Source organism: Tamandua tetradactyla, chromosome 16, assembly GCF_023851605.1.
Source record: "Tamandua tetradactyla isolate mTamTet1 chromosome 16, mTamTet1.pri, whole genome shotgun sequence".
NCBI lineage: Eukaryota > Metazoa > Chordata > Mammalia > Pilosa > Myrmecophagidae > Tamandua > Tamandua tetradactyla.
In genome coordinates, this window is record NC_135342.1 from 41672019 (window position 1) to 41685904 (window position 13886).

The window sequence follows — 13886 nt, forward strand, 5'->3', positions numbered from 1 at the left end:
CCAGACATGTAGCATGGAGTGGTCACACCATAAATATTTGTTAGGTGAGTGAATTAATGGCTTTACTTGAGAAAGGAGGATGACTTGTCACATGCTGCTTCAGAAAACCCAATGAGAGGGAGGCAAGTTTGCAGGAGCTGGCTATCTGGGGAGGAATTGTTTGGCATCTGTCAGGGAGGGAGAGAACAACACCGCTGAAATTTCACTGTGCAGGCAGATCACCTGGAAGTCTTGTTTAAACCTGCATTCTTGTTCAGTAAGTCTGGGCTGGAGTTGAGAATCTGCCCAGCCAGTGAGTTTCTGGGTGATGCTGAAGCTGCTGATCACAGCCTGTCCCTTAGGCAGGGATGAAGTAGAAGAAAATCCTGAGAAGAGAGCTGTCATTCACTATAGAGGCCACTTTCAACTCTAGGAGCGCCTCAGTGCCAAGCTTCCCATAAAAAGAAAAAGTGGAGAAATGTGGTAGGATGTGATTTCCAGACATACAGATTCATCTTTATATTTATGTAAATCCAGAGCTCACTGTGCTGGGAACTGTGATCAAAGGAAGCAAAAGCAAAAGCATTTCTGGTGACTCTGAATCTATTAAAATACAACAGGAGCCTCTCGCCTTTTTCACCTCTGTCTTTGAGAGAGTGCCCACACGTTTTCTCACATGTATTTTCAATAAATTTTCTATCTATTTACTCTTTGGGCTGTTCCCTTTAATTCTTTCTCCTGGCATGGCCAAGAACCTATAAGCCAAAATCTGGCAATCTGTTTTGGTGAGCCAGCCAGGAGTGAGTTCTCTTCTCCAACTGTCTGGACTGTAATCTAGGCAATAATAAAAGCATAGCTACAGGAAAATGAGTGGGTCAGTTCGGCAGCATTGGGATGGTACTGTGCCATTCATCTCCTGAGTCTTTGAGGACCCCAGGGACACCTGAGATAGGAAGTCTGATTTCAAGGCACCAAAGGATCAGCACTCAGAACAGCAGACTGGTGACCTGGTACAGAAATCTGCTGTTCTTCTCTCTCTTCCTTAGAAGTGGATGGTTCTTCCAATATTCTGGCTGACAATACATTGGGCTGCCTGCTATAACATTGGGATAATCTTCACACCAAAGAGCTAAAAAAGAAAAAACTTATTTTCTATTGCAATACTGTCTGGCCACAATATTGCCTGGAAGATGGCCAGCATTGGCCCACAAACGGAACTGTCAGTATAATTCTATCTTGCAATTAAATTTCTTTAGTAAAAGGGATGGAATATGGCAAAAAAAAATTTCCTTATGTTCAGCTTTTTATGGACTTTTATCAGAACAAACCCATAAAGGGCTCTTAAAAATCTGAGCTATAGTTTTTTTGTTTGTTTGTTTGTTTGTTATGTATATATTTTTTGTATTTTGTATTTTTATTTTTTTCTCTATATTATCATTTTATTTCTTTTTCTGTTGTCTTGCTATTTCTTTTTCTAAATCGATGTAAATGTACTAAGAAATGATGATCATACATCTATGTGATGATATTAAGAATTACTGATTGCATATGTAGAATGGAAAGATTTCTAAATGTTGTGTTAGTTAATTTTTTTTAATTAATAAAAAAAAAACAATCAAACAAGCAAAAGGAAAAAGAAAAAATTATGTTTTGCCCAAAAGAACTGTCAAGAACTTCTTCCTCAGAACTCTTCTTCATGAAAGAAGGTAAATATTTTTTTAAATAGTGTGCCCCCACCTGAATCCTTGTTTAATCTCAATTAAAACCCACTGTGGTCAAACATAAAACTTCTCTTCTAATTTATGCTCTCTTTCCTTAGCCCTCAGGAGACAGGAAACTGGGAAGACAAAGGTATTCCCAGGAGCATTGTCCTAGGCTTCTCTCAGATGGGGCAGGTCCCCACTTAGAGAGAATAAATCTAAACATCTCTCAGGGAAAAACATCCTGGGGACACCCCAGCAACTCATCCCAGGGATGCCCAGTGACTTTACTACCTGTGTTTCCAAGTAATTTGGCTGGTGGAGAAAAAATGCCCAGCTCTGGCATGCTTTGGGACACCACGCAGTCACCTGGTGCTAGTGTATCTCCTCTTTTTTCCTTTTCAAAGTAGAGAAAATGGGAAACACCAACAGTGAATATAAGCTAAAAAATGGGGAAGCATACTCTCTAATGGGGTTCTCAATTACCATCTGTGAAAGATACAGAAAGTAGTCAGAAATTCCCTATGCCCAAATAGTTATAGAGCTTTATCAAAACAAGAACCTGAAAAAGACTTGTCACTTGTTATGTCCATGACTCAGTTTCTATTAGAAAAGAAAATCTTCTTAATAATCCCCTTTTAAAACTCATTTGCTAAAAGGCATGAGAAAATGTACCACTAAGCCTGTTAATTGTAATAAGCTAAGGGAGATCACTCAGGAGAAAGAGGAAAACACAGCTCTGTTCCGGGGGAGGCTAGTGGAAGCTCAAAGTTCACTAATGTAAGCTTGAATTCCAGGGAAGATCAAATTTTGCTGGGCACCTATTTCATCAGCCAGTCTGCCCTTAACATTCAGAAAAATCTGCAAAAGCTCTCCACTAGCCCACAAACTCTCTTTAATGGCTTACTAGAAACTGCCTTTTCTTGTCTTTAACAATCGAAACTAGGCCGAGGAGGAGGAGAAGGCAAAGAGAGGGTAAGCAGAAGACCAGAGAACAGGCTCAGCTTATTGCAGTTGTTAACAGCACCCTGTCCTCTCAAGGTCACCCAAATCATGGCTCCAGAACTCAAGGACCTTGCTTCAACTGTGAGTCAAAAGGCCACTGGCAAAAAGGGTGCCAGAAACCTCGAGACAATCCATGACCTCGGAACCCACTGGGGCCTTGCTGCAGGTGCCACCAACATGGGCTTCCAGCCCAGGGCTGCACTGTCTCCCAAAGGGGTGTCAAGACAGTCCCTTGAGCCCTACTCACAGCAAGTGAAGACAGAGACTGCATAGAGTTCTGTTAACTTCACATCTGACCAATTCAGAGGAGCCTGGGTGACACTCAATGTGACAGATAAAATTATTAATTTCTTTTTAACACTGGAGCCACTCTGTGCTGAACTGCACTCTGGGCCCACCTCCACTCTTACCTAGTTATGGGAGTTGACAGTAAAGCCCAAACTAAAACTTTCACTACCTCTCTCCCATCTAAGCTAGTATCTCATCAATTTCCCATTGTCCCTGAATACCCCACCCTCTTCTAGGCAGGGATCCTCTTCGCTTCTTGGGAGCCACCTTAAGACTAGTAAACCCAGTTACTATTTACCCCTTGTTAGCCTCCCGAGGCCCCTAGTAAGTGAGGCCTCTTAGCATCCCAAAAGAAATCCTTAAGCAAATAAACCTGCTGAATGGAATAAAAGCCTCCCAGGTGAGCCTGCTGAGTAGCCCTGCCTGCACTCAAATTTTCAATCCTAAATCTTAAGACACATTCTTTTGTATCCTTCTTCATGCTAACTCTCAATACCTATTTGCTTGTAAACGGCAGAAACTTAAAAATAAAATTCCCACCTGTTCACTTAGATGGTACTGTCCGAAAGGTTTTAAATAATCCCTGTATCTTTAAAAATGCCTTAACAGAAGACCTTGTTGATGTCCAATTTCTTCAGAGCACATTCTTGCAAAGTGTTAACTTTGTAAATGAGCATATTTCTAATATAAAAGCAAATTTTGTTTGTTATAGTCACTACTGACTACAAGCCCTGATTGCATGCAGAAAGTTGTGAAAAGTTTAACAAAGTAAGTTTTTAGTCACTGCTAACTACAAAAATGTGTAAAAAGTTTATGAGAGTAAATTCCATCATATTCAATGTTAACAAAATTTAATAAGCCTGTTTATAACATTAAAAAAACATGTATGCATATAAAACTGGAATTTAGTTTTCTTTGTTAAAATAATGTAAATTGTTAGTCTCCTCTTAATGAAAGGTATACAAAGTTTTTCTTAACCATCTAAATATTCTAAAAGATAAAATTTTATATCAGATCAAATAATATCCTTGTTAATGTTTTGTTAACCTTACCAACCTTTATTTCAGAAGACAAGTCTTTGCACTCATGAAGGAAAACTGTTACAAAGGATTTTTTCTCTCACCTTGTAAAGTAAGGTGCAGAAATAAATCAACACATTGCATTAAAAATGTTTACAAGTATTACAATAAATAAAAGAAATTTTCTATGCTTCTGTTAGCTAAATTTTCATAGGTAAAATGTTATTCATATATTTTAAGATTGTTTAAAATTCCTAAAAACAATGTTCTATTCTAATACTCATTTGTATAACGTCAGAAGTTATAAATCATGGAAACAACCAAATCTGCTTGTCAGTTATACTACTTTACTCTAAAGCTTCTCTAAAAAGTACAGGTGGTCAGCTATAAATCAAAACTTCATCTTCAACAAAAAGGACTTTAAAAGAATAAGGCAAGTACATGAATTACGTCTACCTATTAGTTAACATAACCCTAGTGTCAGGTGTGGGGAGAACTGGGCAGGGCACTGCAACTTGAGCTGAGGAGGCTGTGTCACCCCTCCCAACCTGACTTCAGGAACTAATGAACTGCCCCTTTCAGATGTCACCTAACCTCCATCCTTAAAATCTGCCCGCGCTGAAGACCACGTGCGCACTTACCTCCTTCCATCTTGGGTTTGGTGAGTTCTGCCCGGGAGCGCAGAAATACCACCCCCCAACTTTAAATTTCCTGGTCTACTTTTCTTCTTTCTCACCCTTTTCCTCCTAAACCTGGGAGAGGAGCACGGGTGCTGCCCGCCTGGCCAGAGGCGCCCCAGCTTCCTCTCTCCTCCTTCCTCCACATAGCCAGTGACAAGGGATCCTTTGGCCCGCCGCTGCATCCACCATGGATTGGGTAAGTCCCTTCCCCTCCTAGCCCTGCTGCCGGGTCTCACTGTTCCCAGAGAGCCTGTCCGTTAGTTACTCTCCGAAAATTGTGAATACTCGTCAGGTTCTCTTCCGAGGGCTGAAGTGAACGAGGACTCCCGCAAGCCTCATACCCTTTCCTGGTACTTGAAAAGCTGTGGGGATGCCCCGCTTCTCGTTTCCCTCCCAAATTCAGGTCCAGGACCTGAAAGGGCCTCAAACCAGGGTGAGACATCCCCTGGGGAGACGAGCCCCTACTCGTAAGAGCTCGAGGACTCTCTCAGGGCGTTAGGATGCCGACACCCCCTGGGCCAGTCCTTTCTCCTTTGAGACCCGTCAGTATGGGCAGCAGGTCCTCTCTCATGGGCCTGAGGATGCGACTTTCAATTTTAATATCCTTACGAACCTCCGCAACTTTTGCCAGAGGAACAACAAATGGGCCGAAATTCCTTATGTCCAGGCTTTTTTCCTTCTGCGCTGCTGCCCCTCCTTTTGTATCCTCCTCTCCCTCACTCTACCCTCCCCTCCCTCCAGTGGCACTCCAGTTGCCATCTTGCCTTTCCCTCCCCACTTCTGCTTCGACAACATCTCAGTCACCATCTTCTCCTTCTCTTCCTCCTTCTGTTCTGGTGACATCCCAGATGCCATCTTGCCCTCCTCTCTCCCCTTCTGCGCAGGCGGCACTCCAGCCGCCATCTTGCCTTTCTCTTCCTCTTTCTCCACTGGCGGCGCTCCAGCCTCCATCTTACCCAACTCTTCTTCCCCCCTGCTCCAGCAGCATTCCAGCCGCCATCTTACCCTCCCGTTCCATCTCCATCCAGCCCCCACTGTCCTCAACAGCCTTGCCCTCCTCACCTATAAACTCTCATACCCACTCAAAGAACTCTTTACTGTCCACTATGGGAAGTTGTGGGACCTGAGGGGTTAGTTCGAGTACACACCCCTTTCTCCCTAGCTGACCTCTCTAATATTGAGAAATGGCTAGGTTCATTCTCCAGTGACCCAACCGCCTATACTAAGGAATTTCAATATCTAGCTAATGCCTACGACTTCACCTGGCATAACATTGATGTAATCTGCTCTTCTTCCCTAACTACAGATGAAAGAGACCGTATTTTCAATGCAGCCAGGGCTCATGCTAACCAGGTGCATATAACCGACCACACCTTGCCGGTAGGGGCCGAGGCTGTGCCAGACCAGGAGCCAGGGTGGGAATATCAGGTGGACACTCCAGAGGGGAGGAACGGGTGGACTAGATGGGACAAAATGCTTACATGCCTCATAGCTGGCATACAGAAAGCTTCACATAAAATAGTAAACTTCCATAAGCTAAGGGAAATTACCCAGGGTCCTGATGAAAACCCGGCCGCTTTTCTACACTGGCTCACAGAAGCCCTCTCCCAATATACCCACCTACACCCTGACTCAGAGGCTGGTAAAACTGTTTTAGCCACACACTTTATATCCCAATCAGCTCCAAATATAAGGTGTAAACTTAGAAAAATTGAGGACTGTCCTCAGGCCCCTATCCGTGACCTGGTAAACACGGCCTTTAAAATTTTTAATACTTGTGATGAAATGGAGAGGGCAAAAAAGGAATCCCAGGACCGCCAAAAGGCGAATTTACAAACCCAATCCCTGATTGCGGCTCTGCGGCTCACTTCAATGGAGAAGAAGCCGGCTACGACTAATCCACCACCAGGAAAGTGTTTCAAATGTGGCCTCAATAGACACTGGTCCCGCCAGTACCCCAATCCTCAACCGCCCAAGGGACCATGCCCTCTCTGTGGTACAAAGAGACATTGGAAAAGTGACTGCCCCTCGGTGCCTGGCCGTGGAGGGGCCGTCCTTCCAACCCCTAACCCATCGCTGGCAGTCCTAGGGCCTGGCCACCAACAACTGACGACACCCGGCCTCAGCGATCCCAATCACCCTCGTCGAGCCCAGGGTAACAATCAAGGTAGCAGGTAAGTCCACCTCCTTTTTAGTGGACTCAGGGGCCACCTTTTCTGTTCTCCCCTCTTACTCAGGTCAACTCCTTCCTTCCCAGGTCATGGTTACGGGCATACACGGCCGTCCTTCGCGCCCCTTAACTACTGGGCCGCTTACATGTTTAATAGAAGGGTACCCCATTACACATTCTTTCTTAGTAATACCTTCTTGCCCCAGCCCGCTAATGAGGTGAGATCCTCTTGCCAAATTAGGAGCCTCACTACACTGGATAAAAAACCCTCAAACAAAACTTCATAGCAAGTGCCAAAGTAACGTCACTATCCGCAACACCACCCATGCCCCCAAAGGACAATATTTCTGGTGCAATGGAACTCTTACCAAGTGCCTTAACTCCACTGCCCCAGGACCATGCTTCCTGGTAACTATTGCTCCTCAATTAACCCTCTATGGGGAGTCCGAACTAACTTGGCTACTGCCCTCTCCTCGCTCAAAAAGGGCTGCCTTTCTTCCCATCCTGGTAGGCATCAGCCTAACCGCTTCAGTCGCAGCCTCAGCCACAGTGGAAGGGGCGCTGGGACACAATATTTTAACCTCTCAAAGCTTTGAAACTCGACTACAGGTAGCCCTGGAATCAACATCAGAATCCCTCTCCTCTCTACAACGCCAACTCACCTCACTAGCCCAGGTAACTCTTCAAAATCAACAGGCCTTAGACCTGCTGGCAGCCGAAAAAGGAATAACGTGTATATTATTATACTATAACGTGTATATTATTATATTATTCCTACAAGAGGAATGCTGCTATTATGCCAACGAGTCGGGTCTGGTGGAACAAAATATTCAAACCCTAAACAAACTAAGAGACGATCTCTACCACAGAAAACAAGGAACCAACTCTGCCTTAAGCTGGTTTTCTTCTCCTCTGGTGACATGGCTCCTCCCGCTACAAGGACCAGTTATCCTAATCTGTCTCTTTTTCCTCCTAGCTCCCTGCCTCCTCAACTTCCTTCAGGAATGCATGAAGGAACTACCCTGGGTAGCAGTCAACCAAATGCTCCTGCATCATTATCATCCCCTGCCTTCCTCACCAGATTCCTACAGCCAGTCTCCCCACTCCCCTGGCCATGACGGTTCCGGCCTATAACCCCACGCCTGCCCATTACAGCAGGAAGTAGCCAGAAAGATCTCGACGCCCTATTATCACAAAAAGGCTGGAATGTCAGGTCGGGGAAATGGGGAAGGGCGCTGCAGCTGGAGCTGGGGAGGCTGTGTGGCCCCTCCCAACCTGAGTTCAGGAACTAATGAACTGCCCCTTTCGGATGTCACTTGACCTCCATCCTTAAAAGCTGCCCGCGCTGAAGCCCATGTGCATACTCACCTCCCTCCATCTTGGGTTGGGTGAGTTCTGCCCGGGAGTGCAGAAATACACCACACACACACTTTAAATTTCCTGGTGTACCTTTCTTCCTTCTCACCCTTTTGCCTCCTAAACCTTTCACCTAGTAAATGTACAAAATTAAACAGGACAAAGCTTCGGCTCTAATTTGTCAAGTATTTTTATGGCTAAAAGTAGCTTCATTATTCAAAAGCCTGAAAGAGCAAAGTATGCAATGGTCAGCCAAACGAGTGAAATCAGAACCCTGTCCCCAGGTACTTGAGCTCAGAAAGCAAAACTAATTGCTCTCACCTGAGCTCTAGAACTAAAAAAAGGACAAAATGATGCCTTCCTAGTCCTGCATGCTTATGCAGCAGTGTAGAAAAGAACTAAAAAGCCATGTAGAAAGAAAGGGTAGAAAGAAACACCACCAAGAAATCCTCAATTTCTTAAATGCTGTGGTCTTGTCAACAGAGAAATAGCTATAATCCATTGCTCAGCCCATCCAAAAATAATACTAACATCTCTTGAGGAAATAACTGGGCCAACATGGTGACCAAAAAGCCACAACCTGATCAACCAAGCCCTTTCTAAACCTCATTCCTGCACCCCTTAACTTGCCACTTGCAACCTTTCATCCCCCGAGTTAAGCAAGAATGACCCACTAAGCTAAAATTCACTCTTGGACCTCAAAGATGGTCATTTCCTTCCCTCTTCCCCAGTCTCTGTTGGCTAATGTGTCTCCTAGGCCTGCTCACTTCTATCCTTCTCTTGCTGTTGATCAGCCCTTGCATTTTAAAACTTCTCACCAAGTTTATTTCTTCCAAATTAGAAGCTTTCACACCAAGCTAATGCGGATGTGAAGATTTTTAGCCATTCCAACCATTCCTCCAGACTCCTCTTCTCTCAACTTAAACAAAATAAACTTTCTGGCTATTAATGCCCATCAGACAGGGCCTGCACCCTCTGACAAGAAGGAAGCAGCAACAGAAAACAGACCTTTATCCCTCATCAACCCTTAAGATTAAGGGCAAGAACTCTCTGAGGGCGAACTTGAGGCAAGCTGGAACAGGAAGTAGGGGAGGAAAAAAAAAACCACGAAAGAGCCCTTGAATGAGGACAGTTAATTAAGATCAGGAGGGTGGTGTCCTGGGCAGATAACCTGTCTGGGGGTTCCCAGTTATTGGAAACACACCTGTGGCAGATGACCCATCTGAAGCCAAATACCCCTCACCTGAATGAGCCATCTATGGAGAAGAGTGGAGCCAACCAATCCACCCAAATATACTATCTACCATCAGGAACCACCCTGGAGAGAAGGGAGGGTGTTCTAGTCTGCTGCTGTTGCTGGAATGCGATATACCAGAAATGTAACGTCTTTTTAAAGGGGGGATTTATGAAGTTGGAAGTTTACAGTTCTAAGGCCATGAAATTGTCCAAATTAAAGCAAGTGAATAGAAATGTCCAAATAAAGACATCAAAAAGAGGTTACTTTCACTCAAGAATGGCCAATGAAATTCAGGGTTTCTCTCTCAACTGGAAATGCACATGGTGAACATGGCAACATCTGCTAGTTGTCTCACCAGACTTTGTGTTTCATGAAGCTCTCCCAGGGACATTTTCCTTCTTCATCTCCAAAGGTCTCTGGCTGTGTGGTCTCTGTCATGGTTCTGAAAGGGACTCTCTCCAAAATGTTTCCTTTTTTAAAGGATTCCAGTCAAGGCCCACCTGGAATGGGTGGAGTCACATCTCCTTCTAATCAAAAGTTAATACCCACAGTCGGGTGAGTCACATCTCCATGAGAGCAATTAAAAACTCCCAGCCAGCAATACTGAATGAGGATTAAAGGACATGGCTTTCCTGGGGTCCATCACAGATTCAAACTGGCACAGAGGGGTAGAGAAAGTCCCAAATGAGAAAGGGAAAGGGAGTGTAAATAAAGCTAATCTATAAAAGCAAATGACTCCATTGCCTATGACCTCTCACCTTTCTCACCTCTGTCTTTGTGAGAGTGCTTGCTTATCCTCTCATGTGTTTTTTCAATAAATTTTCTATCTGCTTACAAAAAAAAATACTCAGCATATGTGTATGCATTTCACAAAAAATCTGCTCAGTTTGATGCATTTACCACCTGTCAAATGCTTGCCATGCAGAAAATACATAACTCATGCAGAATCCTTGAAACACTTAAAGCCCTTGCTGTTACTCTGAACAAAATGAGGTCCCTTGAGGTCTCACAGCCTCTTAAGTTTGTCTCAGTGAAGCTACCAACTTTTCATCCAGATGTTGACTTGTCCTGGTGCTGCTCTGGAGTCACCTGGCCCTGAAGAGCCCAAGGAGATGGCCCTCCATCCCCATAAGCTGCCTGCCCTGAGTCCTGGATGCAATAGTTCCAAGGTAGGACACCAGTCCTTCCTCTCCTGAGAGCCCCAGAAGGAGTTCTTATGGGGTGGGGGGAGGCTGGACAGGGAAGACAGAAGAGGAGGAGGGAGTCATCCTTATTGAGCATCCACTGTGTCAGACAATGACTAAGCTCATTCCACCCATTTTCCCTAATGCTCATCATGGTGCCATCACCATTGTCAAAGAGCAATGGAGGTTAAAGAGAGACAAAAGAAGTTTCCTGATGTCCATGGGCATTGGGAATGAATAAGCATTTCCCAGACTGGTCCCTCTCCTTCAACACACAGACCCAGTTTAGGCTCTGTGTCCCTAAATCCCCCACTGTTTCTGGGGTGCCAGGACAGACCCCAGAGCTTGCCCAGATCAAGGCTGACTGGCTACAGGAGAGACTGCAGTGGTGATGGTTTCACGTTGTTGTTTTTGTTTTTTCTCCAGCATCTGTCTGCTCTCCAGGGAGGGCTGCAGATAGCGAATGCAGAAGCCGGCCTGCACTCTGCCCTCACAAAGATTACAGATCCTCTCCTGGTGCCTGCAGTGCCAACCCCCAGGGTACCAAAGCACAGACCCCAATGAAGACCCTGTTATTAATGCTGCTGTTTCAGGCCCCTATTTACAGTAGGGGAGGAATTGTTTTTGTTTTGTATCAGATTGAAAAGGGCTAAATTGATAAGCAGTAGTGCATGTTCTTTGTGGACAATTGCTTACACTGACAGAAAATGTCCAAGATAACAACGATAAAAAAATAATAATAATAATGATAACAATGCTACCATGACCTTTTAGCAGCATGGCTGGGGGAGATCTCTCTTCAGCAGGGATGCATTTTTCCAGTTTTTGTGTTTTTTAAGCCACACAAAACAAGAAAGTATTGCACCCTACCCTTTGATTCACTGTTTCCCCCATCCAGTTTATATATTTTCTGGTAAATTAAATAGTGCAATTATACCAGCTTGCTTTTGTAATTTACAGGTTTTTTTTTTTTTTTTACTTTGCTAGCTCCTGTGAGGTTTTCAAAAGCCTCTACCCCTACCCCTCCCATCCATATTTTTAAACCAGCACTCCCAAAGGTAGTTTCTGTAAAAGATGTTGAACTAGAGTGAAGTGCCTTGCATATAATAGGTGCTCAATAAATGCTGAGTTGGATTGAACTGAAGCACTGTGGAGAACTACAGAGTCTGGGGAAATGCACTGATCATACTCTGCCTTCCCAATCCTGTTTGCTCAAGACTTGGAATCCAAGTCCCTTCTGTATCCTTGGAAGAGTTCTTCAGAGCAAAGGGCTCTTTCTAAGCACTGTGTTGGAGATGAAGCAGGGAGTCCACAACGGCCCACCTCGGCGACAGCAGCTTACCCCTGTCAACAACACGGCCCCAGATCAAACAGAAGGGACGTTCGGATGAGGGCCATCCTGGCAGAGCCGCCGGGTGAAAAGGAGTCACAGACTTGCAAATGAGGGCAGAGGGGTAAGCACACTGCCCCAGTCCTCTAAAATCCCAAAATTATTCAGGATCTGAAATAATCATTGCTTTGTCTTTTTCTCTTTTTCCCCCTGTGTAAACAGCTTTCTGCTCTTTACCACAGCAGCCCCTAGTGGCAGTAAACTGGATCAAGAGGCTGCAAAAGGATCCCCAAAGGAAGGGCTTTTTGAGTTCACTGTTCTAAATCTGTCTGCAGACATTAATAGGAGCCTCCACCTCTCCCACCTGCCCTCCTACCCCTGCCCTGCACCTGCTCATTAACTTTCATTTCTTAGGGAATAAGGTTAGCCTTTTACTTTTTCAATACATACAAATGCACACAAATGCATGCTCACCCTGAGACTGTGGAGTGGAGCGAGGCATCCTGGGTCTAGGAGCCTGTGGGGTGGAGGTTGATGCCCAAGTAGGACAGAGGTCAGGAGAAGAGAATGACTCTCAGCAAATCCTGATGTCCCCTGGTCCAGGGCCAATGAAACTGGCTTCCTGCTCCAACTGGATCTGGAGACAAAATAATCAGCTGTCAAAAAGTAAGGGGTTCTCACCTTATAAAGTGTGAATTGCCCTTAATTTTTGTACAGAAAATGAACAGTATTTTGCATTTCCTCTACTTGTAAGAGAATGTGACATACTGTCAATTTTCCTTTTTTGAATATAGAATTGTAACACTATATGGTGTACATTTCCAGAGCCTTGTGCATATTTCCAATGAACTTTTTTGCAAGTACATTTATAACCATATGTGTATAATTAACAAATCTGTGTATGCTTATGCCTGGGCAACTATTTTCTTATAACCCTTGTATAGATTGTCTCTAAACAACGTATGGTCTTTATTTTGAAAAATACAGAACTTTGGAATCTAAAGAAAAAGTAAAGTGAGGGGTGGGCAACCCAGGCCTCACCCAGGACCTCAGAGTCTCTGCTTTTTCTTCAAACCCTCACTAGCAGCTGCCACCAGCCCAGGTGAGAAAACTTCATGGCAGCCTTCAGAGAGCCCTTTATTAAGCAGTAAAATGCATCCTCTCTTCTCAGGAATGATTTAATGAAAGCCAAAACTTTGCATTTGAATGAAGGCTTAAATAACTTTTCCTAAAGAAAAACCTACCTGCAAAAGCTTATTTGAACCAACATCTCCAGGAGTCCTTGGATACCTAAGTCCAAGTAATGAACTTATGCAAAAACTACTTTCCCTTGAAGGGAGTTTAAATAATCAAGTCCCTCAGCAAGTCTCCTTTCCTAAAATCAAAAGACAATTGGGGGTGGGGCTGGTGCAAGGGTGGTTCAGTGGTAGAATTCTCACCTGCCATATGGGAGACGCAGGTTTGATTCCCTGTCTGGGCACTTCAAAAACAAACAAACAAACAAAAAACAAAACAAACAAAAGTAAAAAAAAAATGGTGCTGCAATAACAGGATACTCACATGGAAAAATAATGAAATGTGACCCTGCCATACAGCATAACAAACAAACAAAAAGACAATGGGGAAGCGCTGGTCTCCTCACTGGACCATTTTGGAAGGATTGGGAAAGGAGTTGAAACCGGATTTGGGAATGCCTACAAAATGCTAACCTGGTTCTCACCTGCGGAATCACATAGCAGAAACCAGCAGGTAAAGAATTCTTCCAGGAAGGAGCTGACATTTGGAGGAAGGGAACTGTAACTCTTGATCTTGCCTTTAATTGACTGCAAATGTTTAAATTGATTCAAATATAATTAAAACTGAGTTGGGTGATTTTGACATCAATTGATATGCTCTGATGAAGTTAGCAGAAGGGGCAGTTGAGTTAAGATGGGTAAG